The sequence below is a fragment of the Triticum urartu genome, chromosome 4A (genome assembly GCF_056163025.1).
Source record: "Triticum urartu cultivar PI428250 chromosome 4A, HENAU_Tu73, whole genome shotgun sequence".
NCBI classification, from domain to species: domain Eukaryota; kingdom Viridiplantae; phylum Streptophyta; class Magnoliopsida; order Poales; family Poaceae; genus Triticum; species Triticum urartu.
The window spans coordinates 237,194,070-237,200,760 of record NC_141876.1 but is presented as its reverse complement, the minus strand read 5'-3'; positions in this window follow the sequence as shown (position 1 = coordinate 237,200,760).

The following is a 6,691-nucleotide window of genomic DNA, read 5'->3' as shown; positions in this document are numbered from 1 at the left end:
GTGGGTGAACAAATTACCGTCGAGCAACTGATAGAAAAGCGAATACTTATGAGAATATCTAGGCATGATCATGTATATAGGCACCACGTCCGTGACAAGTAGACCAAAACGATTCTGCACCTACTACTATTACTCCACACATCGGCCGCTATCCAGCATGCATCTAGAGTATTAAGTTCATAAGAATAGAGTAACACATTAGGCAAGATGACATGATGTAGAGGGATAAACTCAAGCAATATGATATAAACCCCATCTTTTTATCCTCGATGGCAACAATACAATACGTGCCTTGCTGCCCCTGCTGTCACTGGGAAAGGACACTGCAAGATTGAACCCAAAGCTAAGCACTTCTCCCATTGCAAGAAATATCAATCTAGTAGGCTAAACCAAACTGATAATTCGAAGAGACTTGCAAAGATATTTAAATTATTCATAAAAGATTTCAGAGAAGAATCAAATATTGTTCATAGATAATCTTGATCATAAACCCACAATTCATCGGATCTTGACAAACACACCGCAAAAAGAATTACATCGAATAGATCTCCAAGAGAATTGAGGAGAACTTTGTATTGAGATCCAAAGAGAGATAAGAAGCCATCTAGCTAATAACTATGGACTCGAAGGTCTGTGGTAAACTACTCACACTTCATCGGAGAGGCTATGGTGTTGATTTAGAAGCCCTCCGTGATCGATTCCCCCTCCGGCGGAGTGCCGGAAACGGCCCCAAGATGGGATCTCACGGGTACAGAGGTTGCGGCAGTGGAAATAGGGCTTCGTGGTGCTCCTGGATGTTTTCGGTGTATATGGGTATATATAGGAGGAAGAAGTACGTCGGTGGAGCTACGAGGGGCCCACGAGGGTGGGGGCGCGCCTACCCCCTGGGCGCGCCCTCCTGCCTCGTGGCCTCCTCGCTTCTTTATTGACGCCCACTCCAAGTCTCCTAGATCAAGTTTGTTCCAAAAATAACTCTCCCGAAGGTTTCATTCCGTTTGATATTCCTTTTCTACAAAACACTGAAATAGGCAAAAAAACAACAATTTGCACTGGGCCTTTGGTTAGTAGGTTAGTCCGAAAAATAATATAAAAAGGTAAATTAAATCCCATTAAACATCCAAAACAGATAATATAATAGCATGGAACAATAAAAAATTATAGATACGTTGGAGATGTATCAAGCATCCCCAAACTTAATTCCTGCTCGTCCTTGAGTAGGTAAATGATAAAAACATAATTTTTGATGTGGAATGCTACCTAGCATAATTCTCAATGTAATTTTCTTTATTGTGGCATGAATGTTCAGATCCGAAATATTCAAGATAAAAGTTTAATATTGACATAAAAATAATAATACTCCAAGCATACTAACAAAGCAATCATGTCTTCTCAAAATAACATGGCCAAAGAAAGTTATCCCTACAAAATCCTATAGTCTGGCTATGCTCCATCTTCACCACACAAAGTATTTAAATCATGCACAACCCCGTTGACAAGCCAAGCAATTGTTTTATACTTTTGGTGTTCTCAAACTTTTTCAATCTTCACGCAATATATGAGCGTGAGCCATGGACATAGCACTATAGGTGGAATAGAATGATGGTTGTGGAGAAGACAAAAGGAGAAGATAGTCTCACATCAACTAGGCGTATCAACGGGCTATGAAGATGCCCATCAATAGATATCAATGTGAGTGAGTAGGGATTGCCATGCAGCGGATGCACTAGAGCTATAAGTGTATGAAAGCTCAAAAAGAAACTAAGTGGGTGTGCATCCAACTTGCTTGCTCACGAAGACCTAGGGCATTTTGAGGAAGCCCATCATTGGAATATAGAAGCCAAGTTCTATAATGTAAAATTCCCACTAGTATATGAAAGTGACAACATAGGAGACTCTCTATCATGAAGATCATGGTGCTACTATAAAGCACAAGTGTGGTAAAAGGATAGTAGCATTGTCCCTTCTCTCTTTTTCTCTCATTTTATTTTTATTTTTTTGGGCCTTCTCCTTTTTATGGCCTCTCTCTTTTTTTCGTCCGGAGTCTCATCCCGACTTGTGGAGGAATCATAGTCTCCATCATCCTTTCCTCACTTGGGACAATGCTCTAATACTGATGATCATCACACTTTTATTTACTTACAACTCAAAAATTACAACTCGATACTAGAACAAAATATGACTCTATATGAATGCCTCCGGCGGTGTACTAGGATGTGCAATGAATCAGGAGTGACATGTATGAAAGAATTATGAACGTGGCTTTGCCACAAATATGATGTCAACTACATGATCATGCAAAGCAATATGACAATGATGAAGCGTGTCATAATAAGCAGAACATTGGTAAGTTGCATGGAAATATATCTCGGAATGGCTATGGAAATGCCATGATAGGTAGGTATGGTGGCTGTTTTGAGGAAGGTATAAGGTGGGTGTATGGTACCGGCGAAAGTTGCGCGGTACTAGAGAGGCTAGCAATGGCGGAAGGGTGAGACTGCGTAGAATCCATGGACTCAACATTAGTCATAAGAACTCACATCTTATTGCAAAACTCTATTAGTTATCGAAACAAAGCACTACGCGCATGCTCCTAGGGGGATAGATTGGTAGGAAAAGACCATCTCTCATCCCCGACTGCCACTCATAAGGAAGACAATCAATAATAAATCATGCTCCGACTTCGTCGCATAACGGTTCACCATACGTGCATGCTACGGGAATCATAAACTTTAACACAAGTATTTCTCAAATTCACAACTACTCAACTAGCATGACTCTAATATCACCATCTTTATATCTCAAAACAATCATCAAGTATCAAACTTCTCATAGTATTCAATGCACTTTTTATGATAGTTTTTATTATACCCATCTTGGATGCCTATCATATTAGGACTAATTTTATAGCCAAAGCAAACTACCATGCTGTTCTATAAGACTCTCAAAATAATATAAGTGAAGCATGAGAGATCAATAATTTCTATAAAATAAAACCACCACCATGCTCTAAAAAGATATAAGTGAAGCACTAGAGCAAAATTATCTAGCTCAAAAGATATAAGTGAAGCACATAGAGTATTCTAATAAATTCTGATTCATGTGTGTCTCTCCAAAAAGGTATGTACAGCAAGGATGATTGTGGTAAACTAAAAAACAAAGAATCAAATCATACAAGACGCTCCAAGAAAAAACATATCATGTGGTGAATAAAAATATAGCCTCAAGTAAAGTTACCGATAGACGAAGACGAAAGTGGGGATTGAAAGTGCTAGTGATCGACTAGAGGGGGGGGGGTGAATAGGCGATTTTTATGAAAGTCTTCAAAACATGGAAGTTTCGAAGACAAATGATAGAAATAAACCTATTACCATGTAGTGGAAGGTAGACTACACTAAGCAAGCCATAGTTAAGTATTCATTGAAATGAAAGCACAAAGACTAATAGCAGCTAGGCAGTATAGATCAGGATGGAAGATAGTATGAAGCCAATCAGAACAAGCAGTCACACAGTGAAGACAAATAGATAATGCAAACAGGCGATGACTTCACAAGGACCAATCTGCAAATAAAGAGATGTGAAGGATAGAACCAGTGGCTCGTTGAAGACAATGATTTGTTAGACCAGTTCCAGTTGCTGTGACAACTGTATGTCTGGCTAGGGAGGCTGAGATTCAACTCAGAAGACCGCGTCTTCACCTTATTCCCCTTGAGCTAAGGACACCCAGTCCTCGCCCAATTACTTTGGTAAGTCTTCAAGGTAGACTTCCAAACCTTCACAGACTTCGTTCACCGGCGATCCACAATGACTCTTGGATGCTCAGAAGGCGACACCTAACCGGCTGGAGGATTAACAGTCCTCAAGTGTAATAAGTCTTCAGATCACACAGACAGGAAGACTTCAGTGATGCCTAACCCTCTTAGCTCTGGGTGTTTAGGGCTTTTTCCTCGCAAGGATTTCTCTCTCAAAGGCTTCGAGGTGGGTTGCTCTCAAACGACAAAAGCCGTGCACTAACTCTGAGCAGCCAACCAATTTATGGTGTAGGGGGTGGGCTATTTATAGCCACTAGGCAACCCGACCTGATTTGTCCGAAATGACCCTGGGTCACTAAGGAACTGACATGTGTTCCAACGGTCAGATTCCAAACACACACGACAACTTTACTTGAGCTACAAGCAAAGCTGACTTATCCAGCTCTGGAGAAGATTTGCTCTCATTGTCTTCGCTCGAAGACATAGGATTTTGGTTAAGCATCACTTCAGTCATTCTGACTGGTTCACTTGGACCCCACTTAACAGTACGGTGGTTCCTATGACTCAACAAAGAAGAAAAAGAACGACGAAACAACTAAGTCTTCGCACTCCATAGTCTTCACGCGATGTCTTCTCTTGTCATAGTCTTCAATGTGAATGTCTTCACATACCACCTTTGACTTCAATGTCTTCATACATTTTTAGGGGTCATCTCCGGTAGGAAAACCGAATCAATGAGGGACTTCTACCTGTGTTATCCTGCAATTCTCACAAACACATTAGTCCCTCAACCAGGTTTGTCGTCAATACTCCAAAACCAACTAGGGGTGGCACTAGATGCACTTACAATCTCCCCCTTTTTGGTGATTGATGACAAACTGGTTGAAGTTTTCAACGGGGATAGAAATATGTGAAATTGTAAAGGATTTAAGTATTGTCTTCGTAAGTAGCAGAAAGGCTCCCCCTGAAGATGTGCATATAAGTATTTTTCTTTTGAATGCAAATGCACATGGCAGGTTGTACTTGCGGAGCTCCTCTTCTACTTATGAAGACAGTTCATCATGCATGAAATGATATAATGAAGATAATGACATGCATAATGAAAAATGGACGTCTGCAAAATGACTTCATGCGGAATTTATTGTCGCACATGCGGAATTTATCATCGCATCACATAGTGTCGAAAAAGGTAGCAGACGACCATCAAGTTTAAGTGTTACAACTCAAAACAAACCAAATGTTTAAAAAGCGAGAGTTGTAAGCACTTGGCAAAAGTAGCAAAAAGTAATGCAACCACCCATATGGACCTGCTTGAAGACTATCAACTCATATGCTTCTCCCCCTTTTGTCAGTAATGAGCAAAAAGGTTTGAAGACATAGAGCTTCTACTCGTTCCCATGAGGTGCAGGCGAAGCAGCAGGGTCGTCGTTGAGGTCCGGTGGTGCAGAAGAACTTGGTGCAGTGTCGAGACACGCTGAAGGTGGGGGTGGTGAAGTGGCATCATCTTGATCATCGATAACTCTGGCATTCACCGTGGCAGCTGAGGAAGAATAGTCAGAGTCTTCAAGGGAGGGAGTCCGACGCAAGTGAGCATTCCTTGGAGGAGTGGAGTCAAACTTGAATCTTTCTGTGAAGCCATCATCTTGAAGATCTTCTTCAGTAGTGAGAAAGGTCAAACTCTTCCAAGACCTCTGACAGGTTTCATGTGTGACCAAAGCATTCTTGGTGGCAAGATTGCGAATGCGATTGACGTCCACCAAGAGGCTTTGCATCTGACGCTTAAGCTAGTCATGATGCTTATCCTGTTTCTGATGTAGCACGACAAGAAGCTCTCGGTCATTGAGAACACGAGATCGCTTCCAAGGCCTTTGGGCAATGGTGCTCCCAGTGGCGTCAGTTTGGGCGCGAGGAGCACGTGTGTTACCAGCCAAGGGATAAACATGAGAGACTTCCTGAACTCCTTCAATGGGCTGGGTGAAGCTATGACGATCAACATTGTGAAGATAAATGGGATCCTTAGCAGGCTCTGGGTAAATAGCTTCAACAGACAGATCAACGTCTAGCAAGAATACAAGATGATTGCGCGCAGACGGCTGATAGTTGAAGGCAGAGTGAAGCTTGATAAGACACATCACCCATGGAGCATAGAACTTCAGACCAAAAATGTCAGAGCCAGATGCAGCCAACTGCCTGATGAAGTTGAGCATTGAAGCTTATGCCATTGAAGATATAGAAAACCAAAGTCTTCATTGCTCCTTCAAGCTTCGCTGCAGATGAATGTCCTTTGACAGGCCATAGAGTTTTTCTGATGATATGGTAAATGGTGCGGGGCAGATACTCGAGGTCTTCAACAAAGAATTCCGTTGGGTCTTCAGCGTCGCGTGGCAGATGCTTCATCATGCTTAGCATTTGGCTCATGTTGGGTTCTGGCTTCTGAAAATGCTCTCCAAAGCATTCTGGTGTTGTTGACAACGTGGTTCATAGTATTCACCAGGAGTGGGCAGGGCTGTGAGCTGAATGATGTCTTGAGCTTTAGCTCCATGATGAACATCTCCTATCACCCACTCAAGGATCCAAGTCTTCAGATCCCTGTTGTATCCACGAATGTGGAGGGTAGCATAGAATTGAAGCAGAAGTTCTTCATTCCAATGTTCCTTGTGAGTCACAAAATTAAGCAGACCTGCATCACGGAAGCAGTCAAGGGCTTCTTCAAGGCATGGCAGTCTAGCAATGGCTTCACAATCAAGATGCATGTGAGGGAAGATGCGTCCCTGATTGTAAAAGATGCATGAATAATAGCTTCGCTGCTGATAACTCCAGAATCGGTCGGAAGAGATTCTTGGCCTTGTGTAGGGGTTCTTGGCACTGTTGAAGAATGTGTTGTGTGCCTTGAATCCATTCAGATTAAAGGATCCTGGTGAAGTTGCAGTACCTGGAAACCG